Genomic DNA, 25,094 nt, shown 5'->3' with positions numbered 1-25,094 from the left:
GCTGACATCAGGCCTAAGCTTCCAATGGAAAAACCTGTTCCAGTTCTCTAGAGAAGTCCAGGTGCAGGGCTTTGGGAACTGTTCTGCACATGTGTTCCGGGATCTCATAATTAACAGGTCGTGCCTACTTCCTCAGCCAGCTTTGCCATGCTCTGATCACCTGTGTTACTCAGACGGCTCGATATGTATTTGTGAACAAGGAAAGAATCTACCATACCCTTTTGAAAATGGGTATCTAGTTCTGACACTGCACTGTGGAACCTAACAGCTGTTAGATTATGAGGCTTCAGTGAGGGTTGCAGTTCCATACCCTGTTGGGTATGTGTGACTTCTGTAAGTGACACATCATAGGATAGCAGAGGCAGTTCGAATTCCCAAGTCCCCAGCTGCCAGTTAAAAACTAGCATAAAGTTTTGAGCTAGTTAATTGTCTTATTTGAGGTACTGCTTGTTCATTTGTAAAGTGGAACTTACAGTAACGTTTTCCCAATGGTTGTTGGAAGGTTTAACACTCAGTGGATGTTAGCTTTTTCCTTGGAGTGAAGGAGACAAAACCTTTTAAGAGATGATGATGTTCTCAAGCCCCTAGGAATTTTCAGAATCATTCCAGGATTAACATTACTTAAAAACCTCAGTGGGGGGAGGGTCAGATGATTAAAAAAAACTCCATATTTTGCCACTAAAATGCTGTTTCAGGCCTCAAAACTATCACCTGGGAAGTTTTGAAATGTTGGGGAGTGTTGAAATTTATTATAGGGTTTTCTGGTTAAGCCTGGTGCTGAATCTTATTTTTAAATAATGGCTAGAAGCAGGAAAATACACTGCCATTCTAAAGGTATCAGAGTTTTCTTGTTTGTTTCTCTGGCGATAGAGATTTGAATTCACCTTTGAAGGCAGCTTTCCTCATTGGTTTGGGAAAAACGTCAACAGCCAAAGCAACAGAGCAGCTCTTTCTGGACCAGACTGTGTGCAGGTAAATGGAAGCTCCTTTTCGGACATGGTGATGCTGGGGGCAGAGGTCTCACACAGGTGGCTGCCAGCCTGGTACATTCCAGCAGCCTTTGATCCACTTACGATGTTTAGAAGCCTGTATCTGATGCAAACAAATAAGAAGATGGTGCAAAGGCTCCAGGATTTTCTCAGAACCTTCTGTCACAGTCTCATGTCCTCACACGGAAATGATAGCTTTGGTCCAATAATCCAGGACTTGAAGGTCAGTGCTTCTAAAGCACAGCTCTAATCCTGATAAAAACCTTTCAGTATCTCAAATGCCTATGGAATAAGACCACAAACTCTGTATGTTAGCTGGGTTTTGTGTGCTGTATGATCTGCATGCAGTTGGTTTTCCATATCCTTTTCTCCTCTACTAATGGCCATTATGATGACTACCTTTCGGCCCCTCCATATATCCCCACGTCTGTGACTTTATTCAGGACTCTCAGCAATCCAGCGGCCCTCACTGGGTGCTTGTGTGGCAGGCATATGAATTGGGGAAATCACTACCATGTTACAAATGATATAAATTGAGGCAGAAAGGAGGAAGATAAATTGTTCAGGTCATAGACTGTAAAGTCATGGTGTGCAGATTTCAAGTTTGATATACCTGATACTGCAGCTCACTCTATTTCCAAGACACCTTATTGCTTTCCGCAGCCCTTTGATAAGATTATCTTTTCTCTTATCGCTTGCATTCTTGCTAGCCTAAGAGTTTTCTAATTTAGATCAAACACCAACTCTTTTATTAATCTTCCCTAATTTCCATCATGTTTCCCACCGTGTCCTCCAATTAACCACCACTTTGAAAATAGTGTTAGTCTCTTGTTAAGTAAAGAAGAGTTGTTACTATATTTGATCATGTATTTTGTTCTATTGAGAAAATAGCATCTCTAGCCATGTGCCCTTAAAAATTTAGCACTGTGTCTTGTGGTTAACAAGCCCCAATATATGTTTGCCTTAAAAAAATAAAAAAGAACCCAGAAGATGATTGTGACTCTCCTCTAATGCCCATCTGATTTTTGTGTGGTCGCCTGCTTGTCTGCGGCAGTTCGAGAGGCCACCTGTAAATGCGAGCCAATTCTGGCATCCACGTCCCTCCCAGACTGGGCAGACATACAGTTCCCCTGGTTCAGTGGACAGCCAGTTAGTGTTGTTACAGAAACCATGGCGAATCCCTCTCTTTGTCCCTCTGTGGGAACTCTCCAGTGTTCTTTTTCTCAGAAACAGCCAGGACACCTGAGCAGTTCCTTCTGTTCACTGCCAACACAGCGGCTAGGTAGCTCCTGGCTTCTAGGCAGGTGTCAGGAACAGATTCACCCTTTGACTAGGGGCAGTAATAATTTCAGCCCCATGACCTTTCTCTTAAAGAAAATGTGGTGTGATTTTGGTGAAATGAGGCTTGGGATTGGGATGTAGCACTCCATGGTATCCGTCTTTCACGCTGGAATTAATGCGGGCCACATTGAGTGTTGAGCTCCCCCCCACCCCCAGCACCCAAAGTAATTAAAATTTTCTTATTTTCCTCTTTTTAAATCTTCTATTCTTAGCTCCTTTTATAACCCTATATATCCTATATATGTGAGGTGTTTCAGATTTATGAAAGGAGTTTCCGTCTGTATTCTTTGTAAACTCTGTGACATCTTCTGTGTTTGTATCCTGTTGTTACCGTTACACGATAGGGTTTGATATTGTTCATCAGATCTCAGATGCCACTCTGTAGGTTCTTTGCTTTTAAAATTATTTCACTTTGGATAGTTTCTGTTGACCTGCATTCAAGTGCACTGATCCTTTCCTCTCTTGTGTGCTATCTGCTCTTTAGCCCTTAGAATAAATTCTTACTTATGTTATTCTTTTTCAGTTACGTAGATAATTTTAAAAAATTTTAAATTTTTTATAACTATACATCTGGGCTATTTGGGGACCTGTTTCTATCAATTATTTCTTCTCTTAAGCATGAGTTGCAATTTTTCCTTTATGTGTCTTCTAAACTTTGTATGATAAATATCATACATGTGCACTAGATATAGCATGATAAAGAAGGCAGAGACTGAAGTAATAGTTACCCCAGAGAAGAACATGTTCCTTCTGTGCCAGATTATTAGTATGCCATGCATCGTATCTGTAGTAGGAGAATCTACTCAGTAGATGTGGAAGGTCTGGAATTATTGCAAGTTTGGTTAAAGTCAGTTTCTCATTGATATCAAACTTGTGAGGACAGGATTAGTGGGTTATGAGATCTGAGTACTTGGGAAATTCTGGAGATTTCTTTCGTTTTTGAGGATGGCCACGAGATTGCTGATCTGTGACGGTTTCTCTGCTTTCCTGCCTGAATGCAATATTTTGGGGTTCCTAGAGAGTTCTTTTTACTCTCTTTTCCTGGCTTTCTGAACTTTGCGAGGTCTCTCTTTCCTCCTGCGCTGCTCCTCACAGAGGGCTTGGATTGTCTACTGGAATATCTGGAAGGACCTCTGTGGGATCTCCTGCTTTCTGCAGCATTTGAAAGACCCTGCCTCAACCTCAGGAGCTTACACCTGCTCCACAGGGGTTTTCCTCTGCTCTCCTGCCCTGTCCCCACCTGTCTCTTTGTACGAAATCTTGCCCTTTGAGAAGGCTGCTAGAAAAAAAGTCGATAGATGAACACAGACTCGCTCTGTGGCTGGCACTCTCACGTGCAGCGGATGAAGTTCTACAAGTGCACCTTGTTTTTCCTTTCTCCACCTAAGATGGCCTCTTCTTCCTCCTACCTTCCTGCCAAAGATGAAAGCAGTTAGGTGTCTCTTCTTTTCCACAGCAGGCTATCACTTTTTAGAATTGAGTTCATCTAAATTTTTCCCCTCTATTTTCAGATATCTGTTAAAGATATTTTAAAACATGTTTTAAAAGCTGTCTTTTTAGCCTACCTTGTTTATTTTGTTGGAGGGAGAACTGTAGTCTTTCCACTTCCTGTATTTTAATTGGTGGTTAAACACAGATATTATTCTGATTTCTAAGTATACTATGATTTATTTAACTATTCCCTCAGAATAGGGTTTTAGAATGTTTGAAACCGTCCACTGTATCCAGTAACTTTGCAAGAAAAATCAAGGGTTGACTTTCATAGTCACTTTTCCCGAATTTCCCCAAAATATCTATTCCTATAAGAAGCAAGTGGGAGTGGAATGAGGTGGACTTCTGAAGTGTTGGTTATATTTTGTTTCTTAATCAATCTGCTGGCTACACTAGTGCTTATTTTGTGAAAATTTGCAGAGCTATATTCTTATATGTATTTTCCTCATTTGTTTGTATATTGAGCTTCAAAGTTTTATTGGGCTGTAACGTCTGCATGCAATTTTATTCCTTCTGAGAATAATCTATTCATATTTTAGGAGGTTGAGAATTTAAACCAAATAATTTCATTTTCTTATACCTCATGTGTTCATCTAAAAAGCTGGACATAAGGGTCACCAAATACTCACATGAATAAAATGACAGAAAATGTTTGAAATTATTTGGAAGATCGTGAAGTTCTATGCAATTGCAGGAAATATCTTGTACTTAACTGGAGGTGGGTTTGAATCTCACACAAGTCTGGGTGCCATGGCATTTCTAAGAAAGGTCGAGTACCCAGAGAAGGCAAAATGTTTGGGAAAATCCAGAACCATTGACTTTTGGCCCCTTTTCACAGTCATCAGAATCTGTGCTCAGTATATTTTCTATCCCGGAAATGCTGACTGACCACAGCTGGCGCTCTTGCTGTTCTGGTTTTTTTCGTCTCTAAGGGAATAGGGTCAGCCTGGAACAGCGGCTGTCTCACTCTTGATGGTCAAGTGCCACAGTTTTGTCCATCCTGAGTTTGTTTACTCGCCACAAGCTAGATGCTTGATACAGAGTCAAAACAAGCAAAAACAGCAAAAGGCGGGTGGAGGAGAAACAAAGCAATAAGTTAATCTTTTTAAGAGAGTATTTTAGTAGGCATTTACATGGAGTGCAGTTGGAATGAAGAAACCCAGGTGAAATATGCGGTAGAGTATCCGGACTACCTTAGACCTTGAGGCTATGCTAGTCTTCTTCTCCCCTTCACTCACATCTTCTTGGCTTTTGTGCCCATGGAAATGTGCTTTTTGGTTTTTTTAGAGCCCTCTCCTCAGGTTCCTGGTCCTAAAACAAATTCCTTTTGATTGTTAACTAAACACAGAAGAGAGGCAAAGCAGAGAGGTCTGGCAGTACATCCTTTAGGAAAGGACTCTTCTCTGAGCAGGTAAAGTACTTTTGAGCCCACTTGTCAGAATGGGACAGTGTTGAGCATAAGGTATCATTACTGTAAACTCGAGTAAAGTGCAGTCTAATCACAGTTTACCAAGGAAAGGGGAAAAAGGGCTGCAATTCACTTTTTCAAAATCAATAGTGTTTCTCTTAAATGACACTTCTTTGCTGCCAGATCTTTTCTTGACTATGCTTTCTCAGGGGTTTTCAACAACCTAATCAAACATCACCAAATCTTTGCACTAGAAAGCCATTTAAAAAGTCCTGTGGGCCAGTTCCATTACCTGTCTCTAGTAATGGAGATAAGACAGTCTTTATTCAGGGCCTTGATGATATTTACCAGCCTTCTAATACTGACATTGCTTCTCAGAATCGTGGACTAGAAGAATTATAAAGAGTTTCTGACATGGTTTAGTTCAGTGTCTTCTTTCTCTCGATGCTCCAACTGAACACTAGAGAGTTTGAGTTATAAATTTGAAGCCTCTGAGGGAGGTAGGCCCAAGGATAGAACACAAGTCTAAGAGGGGCACTTTCCATGGCATTATTGGTGACCTATTAATCTGTTTCGTTGTCATAACAAAATGTCACTGACTGGGTGTCTTAAATGACAGAAATGTATTTTGTACAGTTCCACAGGTATAATTCCAAGGTCTAGGTACATCAGTGTTAGTTTATGGCGTGGTCTTTGTTTCTGGCTTTTCATAGCTCTTCCTCTGCATGTGCATGGTGAGAAAGAGCTCCCTGTCCTCTTCCTCCTTTATAGTGACATCAGTTCCGCTGCTATGACCTCGTTTAACCCTAATTAACTCTCTCAGTCCCCATCCCCACACACGATCACATTAGGGTTAGGACTCTAGCATGTCAATTTCGGGCTATACAATCCGGTCCATGGGGTGATGAAACAAGCGGGCACTGTTTTTGCTGGAGTGGAAATATAAATGCTGTTATGGACAGGAGATGAACCCTCTTGAATTTGTCACCTAATGGGAGGGCTTTGTCTCACTCTTCATTTTATTTCTTCTCTGTAAGATACGCCACGTGTGCTCTCACATGGCCGCACCCTGCAGGCTCATGCCAGCTCTTGCTACTTGAGCTCTTTCTGCTTCTCTGCCCTCGCAGTTACTTCCCTTAGTTCCTAGCCCATGTTAATTCCTAAGATGTCGATGCCACTGGAGATTTTCCATTGGTTTCTTTTTATCTTCCTCTGATCTCTCGCTCTCCTGGATGAGCTCCCATGGATTCAATTCTCACCTCCCTCCCAGCTCACAGACCTGAATTCTAGCTACCTGCTGGAAGTCTCCATTTAATGCCATAGAACTTTGAAACTGAACTCATTGTCTCTTTTCTCAATATCTTGTGGTCATCGCCTACTCTTGTCTTCCCGGTTCTGAGTTATTTTTGACTCTGCTCCTATTTCTCACCTGCATGGGATAACTTCCAAAAGTCCCTCATGCTGCTGTTACTGTTTTATTTGTCCCCTGTTGCTCCCATCAAATTTGGGGCTTTAGTGTATCTAATTTAGGATAATAAAGCGGACACCTAATTGATCTCTTTTCACTTGAAAATATCTAAACTATCAGATATCAGATAAACTTTCTGATTTTCTGATTGTCTTCCCTTTCTTATTAAGAAAAACCTTTCAGTAACGTACAATTGACTAACAAGTTAATTACTTCATCTTGATGCTTAATTCTTTGTGTGCACTAAATTTTTCATTGCAATTTTTTCATCCATTCTCTTGTATGTATATATATATATTCTTATATATTTTATATAGAAGAAATAATATATTAATATGTTCTATTAATAATATAGTATTAATATATTCTATATATTAATAATATAGCATTATTAATATATTCTATATCTCCTTATATATCACTTCTATATGTTCTCTTGTATATATTTTATAATATATATGTTATGTAATAAATACTATATATATATATATATATATAATTATTATTAATTTTTTCTGTTTTTTTGAGACAGGGTCTCACTATGTAGTTGAGACTGACCTGGAATTCACTATGTAACCCAGGCTGGTCTCAAACTCACAGCGATCCTCCTGCCTCAGCCTCCCAAGTGCTGGGATTACAGGCATGCGCAACCACACCCGGCTAATATGTATGTTATTAAAGAAACATTGTTGATGACTCCTCAGCATTCACTCCTCCTACAGTACAGTAACAGGAAAGTCTGTGCACTAGAGGAGAGATGGGATGGTGATAATTGGCTCAGGGGCCAATGTCCGCGTGTACCTGGGTAAGCATAATGTGACTCATGTTGGCCCAATCAGAAATAGAAGGAAGAGTTCGGCCCTTGATTGGTGCAGAGGTACTACTTTTCCATTATGGACAGGGAAGTACTTTGAGGTTGTGTGGATGTTACCCTATTATCTGTAGTTTTCAGCTTCTTTGTATATGAAATTAAAGGATTAGGATTTAGTAGTTAAGTGCTTGCCTAGTGCAAAGTCAAGGGGGGGTGGGGAAAATAAATGTAAAGAATTAGAGAATCCAAACTTCAGGATTTTTTCATTTAATGATATAAGCAAAGACAAGACAGATGTAGCTAGAGTAAGAGAATGATTTCAAACTCACTTTCATTTCTTGAAGAAGGTTTCTTCCTTAGTAATTGTGACAGAGAATAGGGCAAAGATGTTTCCAGGTCAAGGATGATACCAGAGGGCCTGAAGAATTCAAAATAAGAATACAAGACAAATACTGATAGGCAGGAGTTACTGCAAAGAGTAGTTGCTCATAATTCTTGCAGTTTGAGTAATTGGAGGTGAAAGCTGTGATCTAATCACGTGAAATCTGAGGGGTGAAGTTAGATAAACTTCAGGGAGAAGACTAGATCATGGACATGAGGCTGGTGAATTTGTATTATGGCTGGAGAGGAAAATTCTGCCATGAGCCAATGACTTAACCTGAAATGTCGGGTTAGTAAGGCTCTTTTTAGTAGAGCTTTTCAGAAGAATGTAATAAAACTTTTAATCACTCTCCCAACAACATATCCTGCATCACAAAAATTTTTTATTCGTTAATTTTATTGGTACAGTATGATGACATTCATCATTGGAAATTTGTATCTTTGTGTGTTATATTATCTTGGTTGTAATTTTCCCCCATTCCTTTGCCCTCCCTTCCACCCCTCTATCCCTCCAATTTACAAAGACTTTGTTTCCATTTTTCCTTTTGTTATATTTATTCCTTTCCCTTCCTTTTCTGTACTCCTCACTTCCCCTTCCCCTTTAGACCTTTTCTTCTTATTTCACATTATCTATTATACATTTTGATTATTATTTACACTTTCATTTTCTCAGACCAGAACAACTATGCAGTTTTTGCCTATGTGTGTCTTATGTATTTCACTTAAGAGTATGACCTCAATGTGCATCCATTTAGCTAAAAATGTCTCTAATTTCTCATTCTTTATGGCTGAATAGTACTCCATTTTAGAAAAAACCCCCACATTTTCTTTATCCAGTCTCCAGTTGATGGGAATTTGGGCTGTTTCCAAGTTTTAGCTATTACAAACTGTGCCACTATAAACATGGGTTAGTATATATCACTGTGGTATGATTCTTTTAATTCTTTGGGGAAGATATCCAGCAGAGGAATAGTTGGGTCAAATGGGACCCAAAACCTAGTTTTTTGAGGTATCTTCGTAATGCTTTTCATGGTGGTTGCACAAGTCTGTACTCCTACCAACTGTAGAGAAGGGTTCCTTTCCCCCCACAACCCCACCAGCATTTGTCATTGGTTGTTTTCTTGATTGCAGCCGTTCTTTCTGGGGTGAGGTGGAATCTCAGTGTTGTTTTCATCTCCATCGCTCGAATGACCAGTGATATTGAACATCTTTTCATATATTTATTTACCATTTCTTTGTCTGAGAAATGTTTGTTTATTTCAGATACCCATTTTGGATTGCGTCTTTAAATTTAGGAGGTCTTTTTTTGTGGTACAACTTTGGATAATGGAACTTTTTCTTCAGATTTATTTGTGTGCACTAGTTGTTTATCCAAGTTCTACTGTAATATAATTTTCTTTCTCTAGTCAAGTTGAAACAGCATTATTGGGGCATTCTGTAAATTTCTGCTGTTGGACTGGGTAAGACTCTATTTTAATTTCTTTGTGTCTATCAATGTCAGAGTATAGACTCACTTTCAACACCCAATCCTTATTGCCATTTTAGAAACCATCCCACACACTAAATTTAATATATCAAGATATAGGCATTATTTTAAAAATTAAAATTATATACCAAGCCTTTGACTACTCTGGTTCCTATTAATATAATTATCCACTGTAATTTAAAAATTATTATGATGATCAAATATGATTGCAGATCTTTTCTGAATAAGCCAGATTCTCTTGAGAACTTTTCTATTTCTCAAAAATTTAGGGTACTACCTAAAATATTTTCAACAGAACTAAGTTATTTCAACAGAAATTGCATTATTAATACAATATATGACTGTTTGTTAATCTAATTAAAAGTTCATACATTTGGTTATAGACCTACAGAATATAAAGTTAGATAACATTTACTGCATGATTGAGAGAGATATAATGCATTGGAAGAGTTCTGGACTCATGAACTAGAAGGTCAAGATCTTTTTATTTATTAGATACATGATCTAGAAGTTCTAAGAATGTCAGCTTTCTTAAATTAATTCTTTTGAAATTATGGTAAATTGCCAGCCTTGAGGATTACCTTTTTTTTAAAAGTGTAAAAATGACTAATGAGTTGCTGGCTGTAGTATGGGAAGCACAGAGACCTCTTCATTATTTTGAAGGGTCTTCCAGGTGTAAACTATGTTGGTCCTCATATCTCTTCTGCTCCCTGTGCATCCTGCCTGCCTACTGACCCTAGCTACTATCATTTCTCTATTATCAGCTTGCCCAAAACATGAAAAAGATACATTATCATTATACATAAAGTGATGGATTATCACACATTCTTGGAAGCCTCTCTAAATGTTTCACCTGTTCATCAACCGTTCCTATACATTGAAATCACCTACTGAAAACTTTCTTATGCTGTCTGTTTCTGTGTCTCTGGGATCCATCCCTTCTATGAGCCAAAGACCCATTCCTGGTTCTTCATTTCTTCAAGGCCTCCACCCTTGACTCACCAAACCAAAATAAGCCAGATCTGACAAAAATCAAAGAAAAATTCCCTTTTACTCTTTTAAGGGGAAAATGTGTTATTTTCTTAGGCAGAAAAAGAGAATTTCTTCTTTTTTATTCATTATTTTTAATCCAGATTAGGCAATAGCTATAGCTATACATTTTCTAAACATGACCTCAATAAAAGAACAATTATTTTTTCTTCAGGAGGAGTTTTTTTCTCTCTTAGGAGCAACTGGCTCAAACTGTAGCAAGTTTTAAAAGCAATATTTCCCCCTATATAACACAAGAAGAATTATCCATATGATGTGCACTCATTATAACAATTCAATAACTTGTCACTGCTAGTTCAAGCAAGGATACAGGTTATATGGCCATGCGGATTTAGCTCATGAGCTTGTGAAGCTGTTCCGGGAATTAAGAAAAGGTTCTGTGAGGGAAGTACCAGTAAGTCTTTGCAAGTTCTCTACAGGCCTACCACTAAGCCTGGTAAATGTCATCTGCATATACACGTGTCCCTGTGCAGTTTGCTAATTACTGGTGACTTGTCATTGTTCCCTCTTTCATCAGATAAGGGTTCTTTCTCCTTTGTAAGTGTTAACAAAGATTGAATGAGACAATTTGCATGCAGTGTTTTAGCACAATGACTGGCATATAGTAAATGCTCAGAAGTTGTAATTACCTTTCCTATTACTTTTATTGTCTTTATATTTGGAGGGAAGGAACAAATGAAAGGATTGGGATGGTATCCAAGGAGGTACAGAAGCAAAGAGCCAGTAGTATGTCAAGAAGTATCCAAATAATCCAGATTTTACTTTTAATGAAAGGAACAAAGGGACAGAATATTAAGAAAATCTGGCCTATGATTCCCTCAATGAATCTCAGTGGTCAACACACTTGGATATAAATTGGTAATTTTTGCTGGGTCTGGCAGATGAGAAAGCACAGCCTGAAACCACACTCCCACCCAACCAGCCTACTCAACTCGTCCCTTATGTGGGAAAGAGAAATATTGTTAACTACATACACGTGGCTCTTCTACACTTCACAAATATCTTCCTTATTTTGTTTTGAATTTCATCCAACTTTGTGAAGTAGATAAAGAATGCCCTAATATCTTCGTTTTTCTTGTCACAAAAGGGGTTCTGGGAGGGCAGGGGCATGGGGCTTTCCCACATTCTGATGTGATTTGCATGATCATGGAATTCATTGCATGGTTCATCAGCATAAGCTTTTCCTTACCAGTTCCGATTTACAGGACCTTGTCTGCTTTGAACAAAGAAGGGAGAGACCTCATTGTTGTGCTTTTATTTCTGCTTCCTTTTGATGATCTTAAAGTTCTGGTTGAATTTATAACAGCTTTTGGGGATGGTGTGTGTGTGTGTGTGTGTGTGTGTGTGTGTGTGCGTGCGCGTGCGCGCGCATGTCCCCAAAATTTAGAGACAAGATAGGCTACTACTTCCCATGGATGCTAACGTGATCCGTGTGTTTTCTTTTTTCTCCTTCAGTGTAGACGCTCTTTTTCCTTGTTAAGTGAAGTAAAAGCAAGCTGTATCTTAAACCATTCAGTCTAGCAGACTTCTTAATTATTTTTAGGAGGAGGTACTTATTCTCTAGCCTTCCCTTGTATGTGGAGAAGTCTCTAATTTTGTTACTCCTCACTGGGCAGAGCTAGACTTATATGTCTAGCAATTTTAGAAAAGGAAACAGGACCCACATAACCCAGACTTTTCCTTTCCAAAAGTGAAACTTCACATAGGAGGTATACATGCCTTTCTTCCTCTAAAAGCTGCCCTTGCAGGAGAACAATTTTAGTAGCTTTGAGTGGCGTTAGCATACAAGGTATGCAGCTGTAGATGGGGTCAATCAGGAGGATCATCTTTCCACATGCAGACTCTTCAACATTGGACACAGCACACTATTGCTGTTTGTAATATAAAAGTCAGCTCTGAATATACTGCAGAATGCCAAAGAGACCCTGGATTCAAACTGTTAGTCCTCATGCCCAGAAGGACAGGACTAAAAATGACTGCCCCAGATTTTCTTCTGAATTTAGGGTAATGTGAGAGGAATGCAATTGGGTTCAGTTTCTTTGTATTCAGGTTCAAAGGTGATCAACTACTACTGTGTTCTGAGTTGACTCTAAGTTAGTTAATTATGAGTGAAGGAAAACATTATCATGGAATTTGTTGTTGTTTTGTTTTTAAACCTCAGGAACTCTTTATTATACAACACCAAGAATGACTTCTTTCTCATACAACACCAAAAACAACTGTTCACAAAACACTGTAGGTGCCTTGTCAATAGATGATGTCTATGTTTAGTCCATGCTAGAGTGCCAGAATCTGGAGCCTCTAGGGGGGCGTGGAGATTAAGAGACTTTAAATATACTATATGGAAAAAATATTCCTTGAATAGCATCTGTGACAGTCATTAATGCTTTTCAAAGAAAACTGTGTTGTCATCTGAGGGAAAAGACAATGCATTTTCCCCTTAAGAAATGGTGAATATCAAGTGCCAAATACATAGTACCAAAATGAACCTGTGGATGAATTTAAAGTCCAAAAGAATGGAATATCACAGATTACATATTTTAGACACCTGTCATAGATTAATCAGCATTTTAGCAAGACTAAAACTGTTGAAGAGAGCACTGTAATTAGGAACACAGGCACTAAGAGGGTAACCTGCTTAGGATTTGCATGTTGGTGGTGCCACCTATTATCTAGTTCTTTGATCTTGGACAAATTACTTGAGGGGGCAAGCTTATAAACATGGCAGGTACAAGATCAGTGCGTGGCCCAAATAACTGACCTTTAAAAATGCAGCCATAATAAAACTTGGCATTCAATTAAACCTCCTAAATCCTAAAGAAACTGCATCTATGCCAGGAAGAGGCTTTGAGTGACTGCTGCTAAAGGACTCCTAAGTCCATCTAGGTCCTGAGAAGTCCTCTGAAACTTAACTGACCAAAAGGGAAAATTGAGGAGAATGAATTTAGACTTCAGTTTCTTGGGGCTTTTAATTTACAAAAGCAAAAAATGTTGGGACTTTAATATCTAGGGGAATTTAATATTTGGACTGTAATCATGCCCTGAAAATTTGGTAATGAAGGTTTATACTGAAATCTGGGACATATTATTTTGGCCTTTTAGCTTTATAGTGTCATATTCATTTTATTATTGGAATGTTATGTTAATTGGATCTGGGAAACAGGAAGTGGCAAACATTATGGATGTCCTGTTAAGACAAGTGCTCTCTGTTCAGTCAGAAACAAATCTTATCAAATTCAGGGGCCTGCCACATAGAAAAAGTGTTTAGAGACCCAGGGGTCTAAATATATGGTGTGAAATCTCTTTCTTTCTACCCCTACCACAAGAAATTGATATATACTTGGTAGACAAATTTGGAGGCAGCATAAATTGCATGTGAGAACATTGTTTCAACTCATTTGTCATATTACTCATATGGCTGCTGGTTTTCAATGGGGTGCAGAGAAAGACAGATTATTAGAGCAGTATCAGTTTTCAGTGCAACTTCAGTATAGCTGATGGGGCCATATGACTCAGCAGATCTCAAATTATTAAAGGTATCTGGGACAGGGTCTCTGGCAAGCCCCAGAAAAGTCATAGCATAGACCTCTGGAGCAAAGCCATGCCATCTGCAGCAAAAAAATGCTACTCATTGTTTGAGATGCAGTTTCTGGCATGTTCCTCAGCTTCATGGAGGACATTAAGTAATTATGCCATTGAGTTGCTCATGATGAGTTGGATATTGTTAGACCCATTAAGTAATAAAGTCTGTAGAACACAGTTGCAATCCATTGTGTGGTGGAAATAGTATACTCAGGCTCCACCATAACTGAGTTTTCAGGTGGCTCAGACGCCTGTGTCACTGACCCCAGATCAACCAATGGCATCAGAGACTTCACAATGATCAACTTATTGGAGAGGAAAAAATATGTAAGTATGGTTTATGAAAGAGTTGGTTCAACTCTTGGTTCGCCATCATCATAACCATGGGTGGCTACGGAAGAGGTTGATGAGGGAAATTTCTCTCACTGGGCAGATTTTTGAGCAGTATACTTGGCCATCAATTTGGTGGCTGCAGAAAAGTCATTTGAAGCAAAGATGTACACATATTCCTGGGACATGGCGCTTGGATTTTCAGATTGGTTAGGAGCAGGAGTAGAAGACTGGAGACAAATCGGTATAGAGAAGCTCCATGTAGATAGTTCCATTGGAGTGAACATAAGTGTGCAAATCTTTATTTTTAACATAGATGCCCATCAGAGAGTCCCTCCTGCATAGAGAATTCCAAATAGCTGTATTGAATAGATAGATGACTGTCCTGTACAGGCTTTGTCTTCGGCTACTACTATTTGCATCATGGACTAATGACTGAAGTAGTCTTGGTGGAAGAAGTGAGGCCTAGACATGGGCACCAACAAGGTTCATATGGTTGCATCCTTTGAGGAAATCAATTAGCCACTTGGTGGCAAGTTGATTATATTGGGTTCCTCCTTACTTGAAGATAGAGGAGAAACTGATTCTCCTTTGTATCAGTACTTGTGGGTCTGGTTACCTTCCCTGCCTAAAGTGGCTTTGTTGACACTTCTATTTGAGGACCCAGAGTGGCCATATACTTACTGTTTGATTTATTATTATGGGACTGTGCATTACATGATCTTTAGAGGAGATTTGTGCATATCATGAATACAATATCTCATAGTTAAAAATATATCACTCCATTCCCTTCTTTCTTATTTCACATTGTCTATTATACATTTTGATCCTCATTTACTCTTCAGTTTTTCACACCAGAGAAACTGTATGACTAAATAGGACTCCGCTTTATAAAAAACATCACAGAAGAGAAAGGAAAAAATATGAGGAAAGGAAAAAAGGGAAATGTAATTTTTGTAAATAGGAAGGAGTGGAGGGGTTGAAGGGAGGGCAGAGAAATGGGGAAAAATAACAACCAAGATATATCATATAAAGGTACAAATTTCCAGTGGTGAACACCATAGTATTTTATATCTAAAATGTACCAATATACTCAATAAATTTAAAAAACTCTAAAGAATATCTCACTCCATTTATGAGGTGCTACTTGGTGGAATTGTTGTAATAGCCTCTTACGCCGCAGTGAAAGGGTCAGGTTGGGCTAACATCTTTCATAATGTGATATATGTTTTGAACTGATATCCATTATGTGCCATTGTATGCTCAATAATTATAGAACATGGGTCAAGATAGGAAATATAGAGGTAGGAATGGCTCCCTTGCTGTCACTATAAGTGACAATTGTGAGGATTTTGTGCTTTCTATTCCCCCAAATTTATTCTCCATCAAAACCAGAGGTGTTGGCTTCCGGGGAAAGTAAGAAGAGAACTCTTCTATGGAGGACGTATTATTGGTTCCATTAATCCTAAAGCTGTCATTGTACCCTGGGTATCCAGAGCTCTTTGTACAGATACACAGTCCAAGAAACGAGACATTACACTACCCTGATAAGGAGAGCTGACATGGATTATCATATGGAAATAATAGAGGAAGGAAAGGAGCTCAGACTGCAGGGATGAACGCAAACCAGACTTCCAAAAGTGCTGCCTGAGGAAGCACTACTTCCTACTGGTGAGGAAGATGTACTATATGTAGTAGAAGGAAGAGATAAAAATGAAATTTATGGAAGTAGGGACTTTACTTTTTCTTACTGTGTATCATTTCTGCTGAGTTTTGCTTTGTTGCAGTACCGCCCCCCCCCCCCGACTTTTGAGAGTTTAGGGCTCATTTTAAATGTGAGGCATTGCAAGGCATGGAACATAGTGGGTGCAGGCAGCATCCCAACCACATCTGCTCAAGCTGTACCTTCAGGTGACTTCCGACTATCAGCATCACTGAGGGTTCTCTCTGATGAATAGAGGCCGCTCTTTGGGCCTGAAGATGGCCAGAGCTTAGAGTGCTGGAAGAGCACACATTTCTGGAAGCAGCCTTGAGAAGAATTGATAGGTCTGTACCCTCACTTCCCCACCTCCCAGTAAATGTGCATCTGTGAGGTGCTCATCCTATGCTGGCCAGAGCTCCCCTGCAAGCTCTCCTTCATTTACCCACCATAGGAAACATGCCTGATAACACGTCCTTACCACATACAGCTTGGCTGATTCCCCATCATTGTTTTCTGAGATTATCTTTTAAAGAAGCCTCTGGAACTTGAATCTTTGTCTCACCATCTACTTCTGGGTGATTCAAACTAAGTTCATACATGGAATGGATAACAAAATCCAGTATAAAACAGCTTTCCCCCATTTTATGAATTGTTTACGTCATAGTTTGTCGAAGATGGATGGATGTTATTTGTGTTTAGAAATGTGACTTAAAGCTCCATCCACAGAGGCATATCTGTGTGCCTAGATCAGGGGTTAACACAGTTTTTTTTTTTCTTTTTTGAAAAGAGCCGGACTGTAGATATTTTAGGACCGTGGGCCACACATCTAGTGTCACACATTAATATCTGTGTTTTAACATTTTTATTTATTTATTTTATAATCTTTTAGAAATATAAAAACTATCCTTACCTCTCACGGGATAGAAAAGAGAATGTGGTCTGGTTTTGGCCCTGATAGAAACAACTTGAAACAGGGAGAAGCTGGCTTCATAAAGTAACCTTGACTCAAATATGAGAAGTTGAATTTCAAACAGGTGCTCATTCTTGCTATTGACTTAGACTTATGCAGAAAGCCAAGGGTCTTGGCTGTGGGATAGGAGAGCTTTCACTTTTTAATTATCTGAGTTTGAGTAAGACAAAAAAGTATGGACTAAATTTTCTTCCCAAACCACATGAAGGGAGAAAGTGCTGGACACAGCTTTTTCTTGGGGTGGGTGGGGTAGGGGGAAGGGGAGTTATTTTTTTAACAAAAACATTTATAAAATAGATCTGGAAACTCCAAAGACCAAAGAGGTGATTGACTTTGCCCTTAGGAGTCATTCTGCACCTTAAACTTACACCCCAAGTATGTTGACATTTCAAAGTAGAATTTCAGCTTTTATTACCTTCACAATGTGTTCACAGCACTAAATATATAGAGAGAAGAAAGCCCAAATGGGGTGATTTATCTGAGAAATTCCCAGATTTGGGGACAGTGTCTCTTGAAATGGTGGCCTCAGGGAAATAGTATATTATGATCTATTTAGTAGATGGTGTTGCGGGAAACTTCAGAAAACTATATAAATTGGAGACTGGGGATGGAATAGAAAGAGAAAAATATTTTTCCTGGATGAAATTTATGAGCCAAGAAATAGATAGTTTGGGAAGGATTTTTTTTCTTTTGTTCCTTTAACTCTGAAAGACTTAAAGCCTTCAGAAAACCTTGGAAGAAAATAATTTCACCTCGTATTCTTATTGTTTCTCTATAGTACACTGCTTACTCATACTCTGTATGTTCCTGTTTCTCTTTCTTGCTAAGAAACCAAAATAAAAGGAATTTACAAACTCTGTTGCTAGAAGACAAGTACAGTTTGAAATCACGTCCATTCCTCTCAAACAGCGTTTAGCTCTCTCAGCCCTCGCGGGAGCTGTTAACAGCTATGTAGAGCCTAAGTGAAGAAATTGTGTTTGTGTTTAGAAATTGTGTTTAGGCATCCTAGTTCCTGTGCAAAGGGAGTTATGGAGTCAGTGCACTTCATGGAAGAGATAGTTTGAAGCATCATTTGTTGGGCTTTGAAATGTTTTCCTGACTCCACAGTAATTATGTAGATTCAGAAGAATATGATGACCCAAATCCTCAGGAAATGTCGTATCACCAATGAGGGTGATAGATCTTCTTTCAGCTCTTCTCTCAGAGCTGCTGGTGAGTGGTAAAGGGGGCTGTGCTATCTGATTTTCTGATGGAGAAAATATGACCAGAGGATAAGACAAGGAAGAATAGAAGAAAGAATACTAATTTCTCACTTTTAGATATTCTACTTGTGAACAACTGAAGGTTATATCCGGCTTTGGGAAGGAGAGTTTATGATTTTCAAACTTTTCTTTCTAACCTAAGAGCCTAGTTCCATCATGGTGCATATAAGCCAATCAAGGTCTTGGGGCTTTATGGAGATTGTAATAATTTCTACAGATCACACGGGAGAACTGTTCAATGGTAATATATCTCCTATCCTTGGGTGTTATAACTTGTCAAGAACTGTTTATAGAGGTTCTCTGTGTTTAGCCTTGGATAAAGTGAAACAAATCTATTGCCGTGGTAGAGTTTGTGATCTTCTGGGCCGGGACATTTTCATGTTTCTGAGCCTTTACAAATGCAGTTCCTTTGGCATGTCTTTCCAGCTGCCCATCTGGAAAATATTCATTCATTCTTTTAGATTGGCCCTACCTGTCAAGTTCTCTTTGAAGCTTTCTGTAATCCCTGCAGAAGTGAGTCTCCTCACAGTGCTGTGAGGCTCTAGTCACATGGTACATATTATCAGCTTATTTTCTTACCAGTTTTCTCTGAACAGTAGGTGCTTTGCAGGCAGGAACATTGTATGCACTCCTCTACCCATCCCAGTGCTTAAACCAGTGTGCACCATCCCCCTAGAGCCCAAATACAACCTGAACACATGTTTGGTTTTACCTCAGTTTGTGTGCCTCTGTAGTGCTTTGAATTATTTTGAATTAATTGCAAACTCAAAACAAAAATCCAAATCTGTGGTGTCTCTTGGAAAATCAAAAGATACATGGTTTTGCTTTTCCTGCATGGAGCAGTTGGCTGGAGGTGCGAAGTGGCTCTTTCACATGAAAGGGAAAAAGTGCTTCCCCGCTTACCAGGATTCCCCAAACCCTCTATTCAGCTTCACTTATATTGCTTTATCTGTTACATTCCTTGGCTGGGCTCTGAAGATTTCCAAGTTGCATTCCTGTTTCCTGGGGCTTCCCAGCACTAAACTTGTCATTTCCTTCCCAAAGTCATCCAGGTCCCTACCCCCTCGTACATGAAGTAATCTTTACATGTTTTGAGCCCCTAATTTAGTGGTCCTTAAAGAAGTTTTTGATGTGTATATCAGAATTGATTGTGATACTCTTTCAGGATTACAATATGAAGATGGACACAATTTATACACACCCTACACATAGTCATCCTGTCCATTTTAAGAATCTCTAGATTTCATCTTTTACATGTTCTTTCCCTAGTTTTATAATTAGGTATGTAGTTCATCTCCTCTACTAGATTTTAAGCCTCTACAGGGCTTAACTCTCTCTTTAGTAGATAGACCCATAGAAAGGAGACAGAATTGGCAAGGCAGTTTCCTATGGTTTCATGAATGTGGTGGACTTAACCTTTGTCAAAATGCTGTTTTCCCTGTGCTCAATTCAGGGGCCCATCCATTTTGGATGCAGTTGCAGTATGCTGCCATGAAACTCCAAGTCAAGGCACTGGAAGAGTCTCACTCGAAGAAAAATATTCTGTGAAAGATTTTTCATGTTCTAAAGTATTTGACATCTGCCCCTGCATCTTTATTGAAATATCTATCTTTATTGATAAATAAAAACAAATCAGATACCAAATGTCACTAAGGGGAAAGGACCTACCAGATATTTTATATGTATTTTTCTTGTCTATGTTGTTCATAAGACCTTAGGAAGATACAGATTAGTAAAACTTGCTGGAACAATATACCTCAAATCATGTAAATATTTAAGTTTTTAAAAAATGAATCGTGCCTTGTTTCTATTACATTGTAATTATGACTACTGTAAAGAAAAATGAAGTCTCTCTAATTACCACAAGAGGGAGATATATAAATAGCAGGTTAGGCCCTTGACTTGTTTCTGTTTGGTAGTTTAGCTTGATGAACTCCACATTCTAGACTCCTGTGAGAAATGGACTAAGAGGGAGGTTTTATGCTTTATATGATCCCTTATTATGAGATACCAACTGTCTTTTCTGCTCTGTAATTACTTCATCCTCCTGCCTGATTTCACATTCATATTCTGTTTGTAAGCATATATGGGCCTAAAGTGGTACCTCGGTTCTCGAACTTAATTCATTCCATGATTCTAGGGAACATGGCTGTGTTCACATTCATCACCTGCTGGGGAATCTGCCAGTGGAAGCAGAAGTTCGCTGGATGCTTCTGTATGCCAGCTGAATTGCTTGCGAACCAAAGCATTCTTGAATCAAGGTATTACTGTACTTCACTTTATCAGCAAGTTTGTTATGAGAAATCTACTTCTGCTTACCCTTCATTTTGTCTACATCATTTGCTATATATTTTTGACTGTGAACCAGGCAGAATCTAAATGAAGGGAACAAGAGAATTTTTTGTTGTTCATCTCTCAGTCTAGTGTGGGGATGTTGCCAACGCTGAACAGGTTTCGTAACATTGGTGCAGTATAAATGGTTAAAGGATAGAGGGAAGAATGTGAGTGTTTCTATCTAGGAATTGCAGAGAAGGTGATGTTTAAAGTGGGCCATGAAGAATGAGCGATAGTTTCATGGACAAAAATAAAGGAATAGGCTTTCCAGTGACACCGTAAGCAGAAATAGAGGAACTCCGCAGTGTTCAGCTTGGAGGGATACAGCTCATCGGCATGGCTGCGCGGAGGAGGCAGAGATGGAATTAATGGTAGAATGAGAGGGGAGACTTGAAAAAGAAGTTGGCCTTTTGGTTACATGTGGATATCCAATTATAACCTTTTGGTAGTGAGCCTTCCTCTACTCAGAGTCTGAAAACTAAAAAGCGAAACAACACTTTCCCACCTCTCTTTCAGTAGGTAAGCTCCACCAGATCTTTCCCCATGAGATTTGGGAGGCCCCAGAGGTGGAGGCCGCCCTCCTGCGAATTTTACCTGCATCTGCTGGCAAGCACAATGGTAAAGACGGCATTTGTTTTTCAGTTTTCTTACTAATCTCTGGGTGTTTGTGGGTCTGGAGACGCTCTTGTGTTTTGCTGATCCTGAGATTGCAATGGTAGTGTGTTTTGAGGTCCACGGTGTGCTAGTCTCCTGGCTGACCATGTTCTCATCTGTGGTGAGGCCACAGAGCTGTTGGTGATGAATTGGTCTAGAAACCACACTTGGAGCCCTGACCTGGAATCAACTTCTTCAGCCTTTCTAAATTGTTAAGCACCAAATGCTTGACAGAGTGGAACGTGGAACAGAAATGTAAGGGCTGTCGGGTGGTTCGGAGATGTTTGTCTATTATGGAACTGAACAAGGGCATCTGGTATGATGTCGACAGAGGGGTTAACCTCCAGGGTGGGCCAACTTCACATATTTGTCACAAGCAGCCATTACCTTGTAGGAGTCCCATGCTTGGGATTTAATATTTTACTATCACTGTTTTGAAATTCTTAATACTATTTTCCTTTCAGTTTGAGTTTTGTAAGTGAAGTCTAATGAGACAATGGAACGTATTCAAGCTCAAGCTGTGTCCCTGCATCTCCAGGCTAAGTCCTTGGCTTCCTGGCACCCAGCCCTGTCCAGCCTTTGGTTCTCCACCTCCTTTGAGGCAGAGAGAGGGGTGGCCTGGCACGTGCAGTGTCATGGAGTACAGAGAGATCTTGGTGGTTTGAATCTCCTGGACCCTCATTCATGTATTAAGCATGTCCGGGGGCAGACGCCACAGTCTGCTGGGAGCTGCAGTGGACACAGAGCCTATGGGAAAGCAACATTAACTCCTTTGTCTACAGCCAAGGTCAGTCCAGTATCTGGTGGGAGGGGAATCCAGCAGTGGGTGAGTTAGTTGTGTATGGATTCACAGGACAGGGCTCCTAGGAAACTGGGGATCTACACACCGAGAAGGTATCATTGCACCTCAGGGAGCACGACATTAAATAATGAACGAAAAATGCCACCGTGGGTCAACGAAAAGACCACTGCATAAAGGAAAAAGGAAAAAGTTTTATAAGCGGCTACGTGCATGTCTGTGTGTGTGTGTGTGTGTGTGTGTGTGATAGGGATTGAATCCAGGGCCTTTGCGCTGATCTACATCCTGGCCCTTGTTTTATGCTTTATTTATTTATTTTTATTTTGAGAATGTCCTGCTAATTTACTAACATACCCAGGCTGGGCTTGATTTTGTAATTCTCCTGCTACAGCCTCCCAGAGGCCTGGGGTTACAGGTGTGCACCACCATACCCAGCTTTTGTATATTGCTTCTTTTAATGACACTTTCCCCCTGCCTTTTGAATAAGGTACCCACGTTTTCATTTGGTGCTTGGGCCCACACAGTAGCTGACCCTCTGTATAGGTAGAGAATCTTATAATCCTTTGCTTCTAAAAGACCTGTAGTTTAGTATGCTACCAAAACAAAACAAAACAAAAGAGTTATTTGCTCTCTAGATTTGAGTTACCCTATAATATGATCATTCTATTACTAGAAATTGTACAAAAGTAGAAAACGGAAAAACTTTTTATTTTATCTAAAGGCTATCTTTCTGGTATTGTGTGTGTGTGTTGGTAATGATAATAGTAAGGGAGCCATTATGGAAAGAAAGAATTTGAGAGATGGAGCAAGGAAAAAAAAAAGAAATAGCAGGAGAGAAGACCTGGGGGAGGAAGAGGGCTACTTAGCCAGGGTCATTAGGGGACAGAATGGGGACAGATGGAGAGCAGAAGGGACAGGGTCCACTCAGGTAAAAATAGAGGTATTTCTTCAGAGGGGAAGCATATGAAAGTGGATGAAACTAAAACTTTTCAGGCTTGGCTGGGGGTCTATATCTTCGATGTTTTCATCCTGATTGCTTGAAAGCGAATACAGTTAAAAATTAATAGAAGAAAATGAAATGTTTTTCTGTGGCAGTTGGGATAGATAACAAACTAGAGACCAATAAAATAACAGAAAAGGTGATTTGTTGTTTGAAATAATTCTGATTTTAAAGAAAGGGCCATCTTAGGCTTATTTCAATGAAGGAGCGCCTTTAACCCATTATAAATGATTTTGTTTTGACAGATTTCATGTCACAGTTTCCTCTAGCATGTTTATTGCTTCAATTAAGATACAGTTTTATTTTAAGAGTTTCCCTTTAGACGTAACCTGGCTTCAGAGGATTCTGAGTTTATTCTCTTGCCTTTGTTTTTGTGTTTTTCTGGCTTAGATTTCTAGGGAGTGTAGGTCACAAGATTACCTACATCTCCTTTGGCTCCCGGAGCATAGTGTTAAGAACGAATATCAAGGGAAAGCTTTGGGTGATGAAAGTGGGAGAAGCTCACTCTGGTCTGGCCATGCTGGAAGTCACTTGTCAGTGCTGCAGTGTTGACCCCTCTCACAGAGGCCGCATCCTGTATGGCTCTATAGATTGTTTCTGCAACAAAACAGCCTTTAGCATGGTCATTGAGGCTCTCTAAGCATTGCTTTGGAAGAGAGAAAGATCTTATCTTTTATGTCAGCTAAGTGTTGCCCTTGGGTCCATGGTTCTATTGCTCTTAAAGTTAAAACAAGGAAAATCTATGTTAGGCAAGAAAGCTGTTGACATGGGGGCATATTTACCCTGTTAGGAGATCTAACACAATAGTTTTTAGAAGCCAGTATTTTTCCATGGTGGTAGAAACCAGTTTGATTATTTTTCTTTGGGTTGGAGGTTAGTAGATGGAAATAAAGATATTGTCACAGCTTGTGCCTCTATACCAGTATTATTTCCTCGTAGAGGGTAGCAAGGTGCCTCAGTTGGTGCCTTTGTTTGTAACTATATTAACTCCATGCTGCTAACTCAGGAGGGAAAAATGTATGTTTGTAGCAAGAAGACGGAGTAGATTCTAAAGTCTAAAGCAAAACTGAACAACTGGATCTTGTCAAGGACAGGGACCAGGAGAGTTCCTGAAGCCAGGTGCCGGGTTGTAAGGATGGACAAACTCTTTCCTAGAGCTGCCTTTCCAGTGAGTGGGTGCCTGTCATTTTTCACTGTGAGGAATCACGCGTTTCAGATTCCCTGGAAGAGAGTGTGAGCTTGGCCACACACTGCCACCCACTGGACAGGAAGATAGGGTAATTTTAATGGCATTTCCACCCTGATTGCACCCAGTAGAAGGATGTTCCTGCCTGAAAATGAGCAACAATTACATCCATACACTTTTACTCAAATTGCCTGGCTTTGTCCTCACCACCAGCCCACCACCTCTGGATGAGTATTATTTATTATTACTTTCCAAACAAAGAAACCAGAGTTCTGAGAAGTAAGCACCCTGCTCATGATGGCAGAGATGAAAGGACTGGCACCATGACTCTAACCTAAGGTGGATGACTGCCTACTGGGACCTCATCAACTCATGTAGTTAAATGTGAAATCGAAGAAGATGATGATGGTTTTCTCTCTTCAGTTTGGTTTTTCATAGGTTTGCCCTGTCCAAACTATGCTTGTCCCACTTAACCAAGTGCACCTGCATGTATCTTTTCTTCATAGGTAAGGCCTTAGGACCCTACTCCAAGTACTCCAATTTTTGAAATAATTCTAGAAGAGCCAAATTTTAACATAATAGGTGGACTTAATAGAATCAATCATATCAGAAATTGATAGGAGGGCTGGGCATGTAGCTCAATGGTAGAGGTTTTGCCTAGCATGTGTGTGGCCCTGAGCTTAGTCCCCAGTAACACACACACAGTAACACACACACACAATGATGGGAATGACAATGGCTGAACAGCTGGCTTGACAGAAAAATTGGCCCTAGCAGTCACCAGAACTCAAAAGATGCACTGAGATGGTGTGAAGCCATTACCCAGAGGTGAATGTGATAGGGATCTTGG

The sequence above is a fragment of the Fukomys damarensis genome, unplaced genomic scaffold, assembly GCF_012274545.1.
Source record: "Fukomys damarensis isolate Sample0158 unplaced genomic scaffold, DMR_v1.0_HiC HiC_scaffold_31, whole genome shotgun sequence".
NCBI classification, from domain to species: domain Eukaryota; kingdom Metazoa; phylum Chordata; class Mammalia; order Rodentia; family Bathyergidae; genus Fukomys; species Fukomys damarensis.
This window is presented reverse-complemented; position numbering follows the sequence as displayed.